This window comes from Herpailurus yagouaroundi, unplaced genomic scaffold, assembly GCF_014898765.1.
Source record: "Herpailurus yagouaroundi ecotype Mexico unplaced genomic scaffold, PumYag 77, whole genome shotgun sequence".
Lineage (NCBI taxonomy): Eukaryota > Metazoa > Chordata > Mammalia > Carnivora > Felidae > Herpailurus > Herpailurus yagouaroundi.
The window spans coordinates 93,316,387-93,329,091 of record NW_024412388.1 but is presented as its reverse complement, the minus strand read 5'-3'; the positions used below and the strand labels follow the sequence as shown (position 1 = coordinate 93,329,091).

The 12,705-nt window shown below is 38.7% G+C and overlaps 1 protein-coding gene across 1 annotated transcript in view; it reads right to left on the bottom strand.

The window, feature by feature from the left end:
- Positions 1–12,705, bottom strand: part of EEIG2 (EEIG family member 2) — a 94,004-nt gene that overhangs the window by 55,388 nt on the left and 25,911 nt on the right. The gene's annotated exons all lie outside the window — the stretch shown is intronic.

Sequence of the window (12,705 nt, the reverse complement as noted above, 5' to 3'; positions counted from 1 at the left end):
CTCGATGTGGGGCCCGAACTCACGAACTGTAAGATCATGACCTGAGCCGAAGTTGGCCGTTTAACCGACTGAGCCACCCAGGTGCCTCAAAAATATTTATTTATTTTTGAGAGAGAGAGAGAGAGAGAGAGAGAGAGAGCGAGCGAGCACAAGAGGGGTAGGGGCATAGAGAGAAGGAGACAGAATCTGAAGCAGGCTCCAGGCTCTGAGCTGTCAGCACAGAAACTGAGGCTGGGCTCGAACCCACGAACCATGAGATCATGACCTGAGCCGAAGTTGGATACTCAAAACTGACTGAACCACCCAGGTGCCCCCCAAGCTTTTTTTTTTTTTTTTAATGTTTATTTACTTTTGAGAGAGAGAGAGGGAGAGCGAGTGGGGAAGGGGCAGAGAGAGAGGGAGACAGAATCTGAAGCAGGCTGGGAGCTGTCAGTGCACACAGCCCAACATGGGGCTTGAACCCATGAACTGTGCCACCCAGGCACCCCGAGAAAAAGCATTTTGACATTGGTCTGGGCTGAGTTTTGGGGTATGACACCAACAGCACAGGCAACAAAAGCAAAAATAGACAAGTGTGATTGCATCAAGCTAAAAAGTTTCTGCAAAGGAAATATCAATAGAATGAAATGGAAACTTATGGAATGGAGAAAATATTTTCCAACCATGTATCTGATAAGAGGTTAATATCTAAAATATATCAGAAACTCCAACTCAGTGGCAAAAATAAACACACACCCATACAGCACAATTAATAAACGAGCAAAAGATGTGAATAGACATTTCTTTTTTTTAAATGTTTATTTATTTTTGAGAGAGAGAGTCAGAGTATGAGCAGGGGAAGGGCAGAGAGAGAGGGAGACATAGAATCTAAAGCAGGCTAGGAGCCTTAAGGTTTTTTTTAATGTTTATTTATTTTTGACAGGGGTTGGGGGGTGAGGGGGAGGGACAAAGAGAGAGGGAGACACAGAATCTGCAGCAGGCACCAGGCTCCAAGCTGTCAGCACAGAGCCTGATGCGGGGCTTGAACTCATGAACTGCGGGATCACGACCTGAGCCAAAGCCAGATGCTTAACCAACTCGGCCACCCAGGCGCCCCCTGAATAGACATTTCTTAAGTGAAGATATGATATATGAGAAGGTGCTTGTAATCACTAATGATCAGGGAAATGCAAATCAAAACCACAATTAGATATCACCTCATGTCTGTTAGAGTGGCTATTATCTAAAAGACAAAAAATAAGTGTTGGTGAGAATGTGGAGAAAAAAGACTCCTCCTACATGGTTGATGGGAATATAAGTTGGTATAGCAATTATGAAAAATGGTATGGAGTTTCCTTAAAAATTAAATATAGAATTACCATCAGATCCAGCAATCCCACTTCTGGGTATATACATCCAAAGGAAATGAAATTGGCATCTTGAGATATCTGTGCTTCCATGTTCATTGCAGCACTGTTCACAGTAGCTTAGGCATGGAAACAACCTAAGTGTCTGTTGAGGTATGAATAAAGAAAATATCACACACACACACACACACACACACACACACACACACCCATGCACAAATATTCAGCCGTAAAAAAGAAGTAAATGTAGTCACATAGGGGAGGGTGGAGGACATGTTGCTAAATGAAATAAGTCAGACATAGACAAATACTACCTGACCTCACTTATATATGTAATCTAAAATAGTGGAACTCGTAGGAACTCAGAATTGGATGGTGGTATCCAGGAGTTGGAAAGTGGGGAAATGGGGACGATGTTGGTCAAAGCGTACAAAATTCAGTTAGGCAAGATGAATAAGTTCTGGAGATCTAATGTACAGCATGGTGACCACAGTTAACAATGCTGTATTGCATACTTCAAATTTGCTAAATGAGTACATCTTAAATGTTCTCACCAGAAAAAAACAGGCACTTATGTGAGGTGATGGATATGCTAATTAGCTTGTTTGTGGTGGTCATTTTATAATGTATACATAAATCAAAACATCAAGTTGTACCTCTAAAGCATATGTAAATAATTTGTCAATTACACTTCAATAAAGATAAAAATTAAAATTATGGATGAAATGCTTTTATATTTTTACACATATTGTACATATTTTTCATTACCCGTGTAGCCTTACCCAATGAAGCCACAAACAAGCTCAGATCCACAATCCACTTGCTGGGAATTAAGGCACTATCCAGACATGTGAATACTGTCTCCCAAGTAGTAGACTGATATATACGTTAGGACTCTGGAATAGGTTCTTATGTGAAAGTAAGAAAGTTTAGTGAGCTAAGAGATCAGGTTTGCACGAATGAGGGCTATGAAAAGTGTGCCTGATCATTAATTAACTCATAATGTCACACAATAAAGAATCCTTATTGGAGGAGAAATCCAGAAAGCCGAAGACAGAAAATAAGAGCCCAGCCTAACTATACTCTTGACAATACACTGCCAACCACAGTAAACGCTCGATAAGTATTGACTAAATGAGTAAATGTCATGAATCAGTCACAAATAAACACACAATCACTTCACAGTTATTCTTAAACCAACCCCTTTCCTGAATCTAGCACAACTACCCTAATTCAGTCCCTCAACAGCTTTCTTGAAATATGGCAACAGCCTCCTACATGGTCCTTACTCAAATCTACCTTCCTCATTGCTACCAGAGAGCTCCTTCTAAAACACAAATTTGATAATGTCATTCCTGTTTAAAATCCTTCACCGCTTTGCCGTATCTTAGAGGATCAGCTCCAATCTCCTTAACATGGCCATGAGGAGGTCCTTGCTTATCTTTAGTCTCTTGACCCTTTCTGTCTCCTACTACTTATTGTTCCCCATTTGCTTCACACTATTTCTCATTTGTATGCCTTGTTCATGTTTCCTTTCCTTTGTACGCCATCCACTCTCCCTTTCAACTCTGACATTTACCAGTTTAATTCGTACTCACGCAGTCATTACCTGCTCTAGGAATCCTTCCCCAACTCAGCCTTCAGGTGAAAGCTTGGTGTCATGTATGGCGTGGTTTGCCCTAGTTCCCTGTATACCTCAGGGAACCATTGGGTGTTCTAGAGGACTGCCACCCAGGGGAGGAGTGGGCAAGAACTGGCAGAGTTGGCTTTCTCCATCATTCCATTCAGTCCTCATCTCCCAGGACATGGTCCTTTCCTTTCCTTTTTTCTCTGCTTGTTTCTGGCAGATGCTCCCATGATTACATATATTTCAAATGAACCAATATTTTAAATTAATTTTAAAAATTTGTAAGCTTAAAAAATAGCTGTCTTTGCCCTTTCTTAATAGGAATTCAAGTAGAAATAGATATGACAACTTAATTAATCTTTTTTGATTTTATAACATCAGAGTAATAGCCCTGGAGTATTCAACAATTTCTCTAAATTAAAAAAAAATTGTGTGCCCAAGACAATTATTCAGAATTTTTTTGTGATAATCTTCAGTGTGTATACACACATACGAATATACATGCACATACACACAGCTGCCAGAAAGCTGTCCAAACTATACAAACAAAAAATAAGTGGCAAAGCTAGTTCGTGACAGTTTGTTATACTGATGGGTTACCATGGAAACAAACTCAGACTACTTGGCAACTGAGACAAAAGTCACATTAGTAATGTTTTCCGTTATGTGAGTCATTAACTTCCTATGAGTTTTATATGGTTGCTTACCCACTTTCAAGAAACAAAGAAAGAGAATAGGATTTGTGTTGAAACTGTGGAGAGTCAAGTATTTCCAAGATAAATGATAAAGTTGCTGATTGTGAAATACACAAGGACTTAAAAGAAGATAAATGTTGCTATGGACATTGTTTATGCTTCAATAGTCAAAAAAATCTAAAAATTCTTTTAAAAATTAACATAAAATAAAGTGAACATTATGGATCCTTGTGACTTTGTTACTGTACCAGCAAACTGCATTACTTAATATTCTAAGAATAACTTGCATATGTATACTCTACACTTATATTTAAAATTATGCCATGTCCTGATAATTCAAAGTATTTTTAACTTTTTAGAAGCAGTGATAAAAAAAAAAACCTGCTATGAGGAATGCAAGCTGTTTTTCCAGACAACGTTATTTCCGGGAGGTTAAGAGCTTGTATCCGGAGCCAGTCTGCTTGGGTTCAAATCCTGCCTCTGCTACTTGCCAGGTGTCACACTGGACATTAACCTCTCTGCATTTTCCTTAACCTCTCTGCATTTTCCATTTTCTCCTCCATGAAACAGGGGTGGTAACAATTCCCACACCTCAAGGGAATTTTTGGAAACTCAGTGAATGTGAATTATTACACACAGTGTTTGAACAATGCCTGGCTTATAGTGGATCTCAATAATAAATATTAGAAGTTGTTATTATTAAGGATTTCAGTAGTACATTCATTCATTCATTCATTCATTCATTCATTCATTTATTCATTCTGATGGTAGTGTTAGACAGTGAGGGAAATGATGATCCAGTTTGGACATTTTGAGGTTGAGGAGCCTGAGAGTCCCTCATTTGGAAATGTTCAGTAGGTGGGTAGATATACAGACCTAGAACTCCAAAAAGAGGACAGAGCTGAAAACACAAATGTTAAGTCGTCAGCATGTGAATGGTCATTGAAATCATGGGAATGGATAAGGTCACTGAAGGAGAGTGGGTAGAGTAGGAAAGGAAGAGAACGGAGGCTGGAACTCTAGGGAACACAGATACATAAGGTATAGGAGTAGAAGGGGGCAGGTAAAGGAAACCATAGGGTAAATGGAGAAGCAAAGGAAATCATGTCACTGAAACCAAGAGAAAGATTTTTAATAAGGAAATGCTCAAGAATATCCAATGTGGCAGACAGTTCAGGTAACAGTATGATGAAAAAGAAGCAACAATGAAGTCACTGATAACACTGGAGAGTGTGGTTTCAGTGCAAAGGTGAGGGTGAAAGGCAGAAAACTATAGGAAGTAGAGACCGTAGTAATAAAGTAGAGAAATGAGGGTGGGGGTTGAAAGAAGATTTCAGTTAACATGTAAGAGACTTAGACAAACATGTTTTAGTACTGATAGGAAAGAACTAGTAAAGAGAAAAGGTCAAAGATTTGAGGGTGTATGAATGACAGCACCAGGGAGGAACCATCCCTGAAAATGTCACAGGGGATGGGAACCAGGCAATAACTGGAGGAACTGGCCCTTGGCGAAAGAAGGGGCTCCTCTTTCATCATGAGGAGGGAAAAAGAAAAGAACAAGCTCTAATGCAGGCAGGTTTGTCAGCAGATCACTGTTCACTTCCCAGAACTGTTCTGATGAGAAATTTCATATAAACACGCACACTACTACTTGGCATATAGTAGGTCACCAGATAAATGTTTGTTGAATACTTGTTTATTAATAATCTGCTGAATACATGAAAACAAATCTTTGTAGCCTCATACAAGAAAGACTGTGACTTAGCAGTGACTTAGCAGATATCCTAACGAGCAATGTCATTAAAAAAAAAAAAAAAAGTATGCAGGGCACCTTGGTGGCTCAGTTGGTTGAGTGTCTGACTTTGGCTCAGGTCACGATCTCATGGTTCATGAGTTTGAGCCCTGCATCGGGCTTGTTGCTGTCAGTGCAGAGCCCACTTAGGATCCTCTGTTCTCTCCTTCTCTCTGCCCCTGCCCAGCTCATGCTCTCACTCTCAAAAATAAATAAACATGAAAAAAAAAGTATGCAGTGGGGCACCTGAGGGGCTCAGTCAGTTAAGTGTCTGACTTCGACTCAGGTCATGATCTCATGGTTCATGGGCTCGAGCCCCACTTTGGGCTCTGTGCTGACAGCCCAGAGCCTGGAGCTGCTTTGGATTCTGTGTCTCCCTCCCTCTCTGCCCCTCCCTCAAAAAATAAACATATAAAAATATTTTAAAAAGTATGCAAAATTATGCCGATTTTATACTATAATAATTGGGTAGTTGTTTTTATGAGTAGAATACAAATTTTATGTTCACTTAAAGAGACATATTTTTTAAGTTCCCTCATATCTAGTTACAGATTCTTTCTACATACTTTTGATCACATTTAATAGAAACAATCAGAGTAATATAAAAAAGGAGGACCAGCACCCAGTTCACCTGCCAGTGAACATATAGTTTTTCTATTCACAACTTTTCAGCTTAACAGCCAAAGAAAAGTAGGATAATGGAAAGAACAAAGGACAGAGAACAAACATGTTTTCTTTTCTTTTCTTTTTTTTTTTCTTTTTTTTTTTTAATTTTTTTTTTTTTTAACGTTTATTTATTTTTGAGACAGAGAGAGACAGAGTATGAACACGGGAGGGTCAGAGAGAGGGAGACACAGAATCTGAAACAGGCTCCAGGCTCTGAGCTGTCAGCACAGAGCCCGACGCGGGGCTCGAACTCACAGACCGTGAGATCATGACCTGAGCCGAAGTCGGCTGCTTAACCGACTGAGCCACCCAGGCGCCCCGTCTTTTTTTTTTTTTTTTTTTAACAAAGATGTTTTCTATTATAAACTAGGTAAGTGACTAGTCATTTAACCTGATGGGGCCTCAACTTCTTCATTTAGAAACAAGTGTTAAACTAGAAGCTAAAATTTCATGATTCCATGTATCAAAATAAATATTTTTGACAAGAATATTTTATCATCCAAGAAAATTAATAATATATTTTGCTGTAAATATAGACATTCTACATAGCATTGCTTCCCTACTTTCTAGAAAAGACAGTACAGATGAAAACACAATAAAAAATAAGAGAAAAAACCCATGCCAATCTAAGGAAAGACTTTATACTACAAATTTAAGAATACACAGGATAATCTAGGAAAATTTAATGAAAACTACACAAAACTTCCCAATTTTAATAAGGTAAAATCCTTCATGAATATATGTACTTAAATCAGGTTATGTGAGGGGTGCCTGGGTGGCTCAGTCAACCGGTTAAGTGTCCAACTTTTGGTTTCTTTTTTTTTTTTTTTTTAATTTTTTTTTTTCAACGTTTATTTATTTTTGGGACAGAGAGAGACAGAGCATGAACGGGGGAGGGGCAGAGAGAGAGGGAGACACAGAATCGGAAACAGGCTCCAGGCTCTGAGCCATCAGCCTAGAGCCCGACGTGGGGCTCAAACTCACGGACCGCGAGATCGTGACCTGGCTGAAGTCGGACGCTTAACCGACTGCGCCACCCAGGTGCCCCCAACTTTTGGTTTCAACTCAGGTCATGATCTCGCGGTTTCTTTTGTTAAATTTTTTTTTTTTTCCAACGTTTATTTTATTTTTGGGACAGAGAGACAGAGCATGAACGGGGGAGGGGCAGAGAGAGAGGGAGACACAGAATCGGAAACAGGCTCCAGGCTCTGAGCCATCAGCCCAGAGCCCGACGCGGGGCTCGAACTCACGGACCGCGAGATCGTGACCTGGCTGAAGTCGGACGCTTAACCAACTGCGCCACCCAGGCGCCCCAATCTCGCGGTTTCTTGAGTTCAAGCCCGGCATCAGGCTCTGTGCTGACAGCTCAGAGCCTGCTTGGGATTCTCTCCCTCCCCCTCTCTCTGACCCTCCCCCACTCATGCTGTCTCTTTCTCTTTCTCAAAATAACTAAATAAACTTAAAAAATTTTTACATATCAGGTTATGTGCATAGGAATGAAAGTATGTTCTCCACAACTCTTAAAAGCAAAGGGACAAGGGACTGATGTCTCAGAACTCATAAGCAGATGTGAATTGTGGAATCTATACCTAGCCCAAACTATGCATTGTGTACGAAGGAAGAAGAAGGATACTCTGTCAGACATGCAAGGATTAAAAAACCCCAAAACAATAACAACAAAGCAAAGCAAAAAAAGCTATCACCCAGGTACCCTTTCTAAATACGACACTTGAAGAGTTGTGTAAGAATAAGAAAAATGAATTAAAAGTTAGATTATAAGAATCAAAAAAAGGCAAGAAACCAAGTCAGTAAGTTACCTGTTCTTTCAAAAGTACTTTACTTTTGAACAAAAGGACTTTTTTGTTCTTTCTGAGTAGTCTAAAAACATGTTTAACAGCTGTAAACAGCTTCTTCCATCACGTAGTCAATTAGCCAGTTTCTAGATGTATGGCTCCATTTTGTCAATTAGCCAGTTTCTAGATGTATGGCTCCATTTTGTCTATAAACACCAAATTCTTCAACTACATATTCATCCCTCCATGGCTGCCCTTAAACTCTCAAATTTGATCCCCTATGGTTTACCTTCACTGACTCTTCACTAAACTGAATATCCGTTATTCTCTAGGCGGGCTCCTTGTCTCTGCCTTCATGCTGCTCTTTCCCTTTGGGTGCCTCCCCAGTGCGCGCTGTCCTTTGCCTACCATCCAACCTCAGGCACACGGTCTAATGGAAAGGGAGCAAAGTTCAGACTCAGAAGATCTGGGCTCAAGTCTAATTTGAACATTGAAAGATGTGGAACAATTTACTTTCCTCTATATCCCAAGTTTCCCCCTTTTATGAAATGTTTTGTAATTAGCTACAAATTGGTAAACATATGTTGCCTAAATCTATAAAATGGTATAAGAACTTACTTCACAGGGTAGTTTGAAAAATTATACACACACACACACACACACACACACCACTGTGTAAATAACAAAATGTTATGAATCCAGAATTCACTCAAAAGCTTTTTCTTTTTCTTTTAGAGAGAGAGAGAGCACATGCAACGGAGGAGAGGGGCAGAAGGAGAGAGAATCTCAAGCAGGCTCCACGCTCAGCACGGAGCCCAGTGCAGAGTTTGATCCCACAGCCCTGGGATGACCTGAGGCAAAATCAAGAGTCGGACGCTCAGGCGCCCCAAAAGCTTTTTCTATAATACACTTCCCGAGTCCCTGAGTAAAATTATTCTCTTGTTTTGATAAATTCCTGGGACAGTTTATTTTTAAAATTTATTTCATTTTATTTTTAAAATATTTTTGAGAGAGAGAGAGAGAGAGAGAGAACATGTTGGCATGCATACAAATGGGGGAGAGGCAGAGAAAAGGAGAGAGAGAATCCCAAGCAGGCTTTATGCTGCCAGCGCAGAGCTGGACATGGGGCTCGAACTCACAAACTGTAGGATCATGACCTGAGCCAAAATCAAGAGTCAGACGCTTAACCAACTGAGCCACCAACATGCCCATCCTGGGACATTGTACAAGTGTGTGTGGAGCTACCTTGCAAATGAAAGATACTGAGAACAAGGAAAATGGGACTTCAGTGAAGTTTTGCTGCATGTTATGAGAGTACTCCCCCTTTGGTATTTTCACAAGCACAATTATTGAAAGGGAACTCTATAGTATGAGAGGAGGTTTTCTGATACAGTGATATTAAGTAGTGAATTCAAAAGAACATGCACAGGCCATGAGGACTGATTTGGAGATACAGATAAGGAAAAGAAGAATGCAGAATGCTTACATTCTTGAGATCGGGAGTGAAATGAGCCAGTGACACAGTTGGAATGTGACAAAATAGCAGGAAAACTATAAAGGCTCTACTCTGGCTGTCTTGGTAATTCTTAAAATAATGATAATGATACAATAGTGAGGAAAAACTCATGCAAAATAAGTAAATTAAAATCAAAGTCACAGCAGGACAGTCTAGTGAGTGGTTTTTGTTTTTGTTTTTATTGGAGTGCTACTTTGAAGGGAGGTCTGGGTACTAGACAGAAGAGGGAAGAGATCTGGGTAGTGCTGAAAAGATAAGGTTACAGGGGTTGTGCAGAAAAGGCCTATCCTGGGTATGTGGGTTGGGATATTTCTCTTTTTTTTTTTTATTTTTTTAATGCTTATTTATTTTTTAGAGAGAGAAAGAGTGTGAGCAGGGGAGGGGCGCAGAGAGAGGGAAACACACAATCTGAAGCAAGCTTTGGGCCCAGAGTGCCCAATGTGGGGCTGGAATTCACGAATTGTGAGATCATGACCTCAGCTGAAGTTGGATGCTTAACCGACTGAACCACCCAGGCGCTCCAAGGGTTGGGATATTTCTTAAGTGGCAGAGACCCACTGTGGTATCTCCTGCTGACTGTGAGAACAGTCAGTGTAAGCTTTGTGCTTAGGCATCACACTGCATTGCCTGACACATCTGATACCATTCCTCACATAGAAGGAAACTCCAGGGGGAGCAGAGCAGGTGAGTTAAGAAAACTGCAATGAATACTTAAAATAGCTTCTCAACTTTTTTTTTTTTGTATGTTGGTTTTATATAGATGACCTTAGTAAAAATAACTGTCAGATTCATTTTGGCTTACTATCACAGTTGGCACTAACGTACAGTCTCTCAAATGAGGAAACGGCAAGTGTTGACATGGCAGTTACTACCGAATTCCTGGTAGCTTCAGGAAGGTTTATACTTTATTAGTATAATGAAAGAGTTTACAGTTCTCAGTTGTATATAATTACAAATGTTTATCATCTGTATTACTAATTTAATGATTGAATTAACTTTTCCATGAATAGAAATGCATTAATAGATATTATAAAGGTAATTTATGGCTGCTTATAAAATGTTTTTTATTAATTTAGACTACAAGCAAAAGTTTGGAACCAATTATTTTCTTTTGCAGGAACTATAAACAATCTTTCGAACTATGTTCCTGGGGTTGTTATTTCTGTAACTGTCTCTGCCTCGGAAACAGAGAAAATAGTGATGTCTACAGAACACTCCAAGGAAGATATTCATTTGAGCTTTCTGAAGTCATTCCTTGGAAGAAATGACCAAAATGTAGAGACCTTTAAGATGGTACACAGAGGTGATACTTAAACAAAACAAAACAAAACAAAACAAAACAAAACAAAACAAAACAAAACAAAAAGCTTTACGGGACCCTGAAATGGCCTCAAAATGTTAACAACTTAATGTTTAGACACCAGCACTAGAGAATTCTCAGGAATTGCTACTGAAATGTGGTTGCAGTCTGTGAACAAGGAAATAAATAAAATTTTAACTAGAGAGAAAATGTCACCAAATGAGTTTATTCCAATGTTATGCTAATGATGACTCACTAAAATGAAATGAAGCAAACATGCAACGTCCAAAATCAATACTCTGGGTACTTCCTCATTTCATTAAGATAAAATAAGACTTGGGTGTAAGCTAGTATCTAAGTCACAATGTTTGAAAATAGCATTTGACTAGGAAAAGCCTGAGAATTTCTTCTGAAACCAATGTCAGGGCAGGAAATTCTTTTTTCTTTGAGATTACGGAAAGGTGTTCAATCATGGGTTTGTTTAAAATATCTGTATGCCTATTTCCTCTTACATTGTTTCTTCAGGTCTCTATCCTAAACATAAATACGTAAAACTGTTGTTTTTTTCCTGTGTTTCCCCCCTTTACCAAATTCCACTTTTCTCCTTCTCTTCATTAACAAACTTCCCCAAAGAACAATTACACTCTGCTTCTGCTGCTTTACCACCTGTTCACTCCTTAACCCCTTGAAACCTGGTTTCTGCTCCTATGATTCCAATGAAATTACTCTCTGAAGTTCACCAGTGGACAAGAACATGCAAAAGAATGAAACTAGGCCACTAACACCATACACAAAAATTAACTCAAATTGGATTAAAGACTGGAACATAAGACCTGAAAACATAAACCTCCCAGAAGAAAACATAAGTGGTAAGCTCCTTGACATAGGTTTTGACAACGATTTTTGGGGCTTGACATCAAAAGCAAAAACAACAAAAGCAAAAATAAGCAAGTGGGACTACATCAAACCAAGAAACTTCTGCACAGCAAAGGAAACCATCAACCTACTGAAAAGGAGAAATATTTGCAACTTATTATATATAATAAGGGGTCGATATCCAAAATATATAAAGAACCCATACAACTCAATAGCAAAAAAATCTGATTAAAAAAATGGGCAGAGGAAATGAGTAGAGATTTTTCCAAAGAAGACATACAGATTGCTAACAGGTATAGGAAAACGTATTCAACATCAGTAATCATCAGGACAATGCAAATCAAAGCCACAATATCACTTCACATCTGTAAGAAAAGATAGAATCAAAAAGACAAGAAATAACAAGTACTGGTAAGGATGTGGAAAAAAGGGGGAACCCTCATACACTGTTGGGAATGTAAATTGGTGCAGCCACTCTGGAAAACAGTATGCAGGACCCTCAAAAAATTAAAAATAAAACTACCATCTGATCCAGCAATTTCATTGTTGGGTATTTATCAAAAATACAACAAAACACAACAAAATAAAACCAAATGAAAACACTAACTTCACTATTAATGTACTGCTCCTTAAAATGGTTTTTAATTATAAACACAATTCAAAAAGTTATTAGAATCAAAATGTCTGACATTCTACCACCCCATTTACCCCTACTGGATAAATCCTACTAATCTTTCAAAGTGTAGCTCACATACCACCTTTTCTAAGGAGTCTTTCCTATTTTCTCAGTCAGGATTGACAGCTCTGTTCCCCCTCTGAACTGCCAATTTGTACATATACTGTAGACTTGGTCACTCTGCCCTATATTGCATTTAACAATATATGTGTCAGTATCTCTCATGAAACTGCAGGTTTCTTGATGATGAAAATTGTTTTATACCTATGTTTACAGTAATTATTACTATGCTATTATATATTATATTAATATATATTATTTTAATATATTTATAATATTATTATTATGAAGGATATACCATTTGAGATAATGAAAAAGACTCATGCAAAAGACAAAAATAAATGTCATATACAGTAAT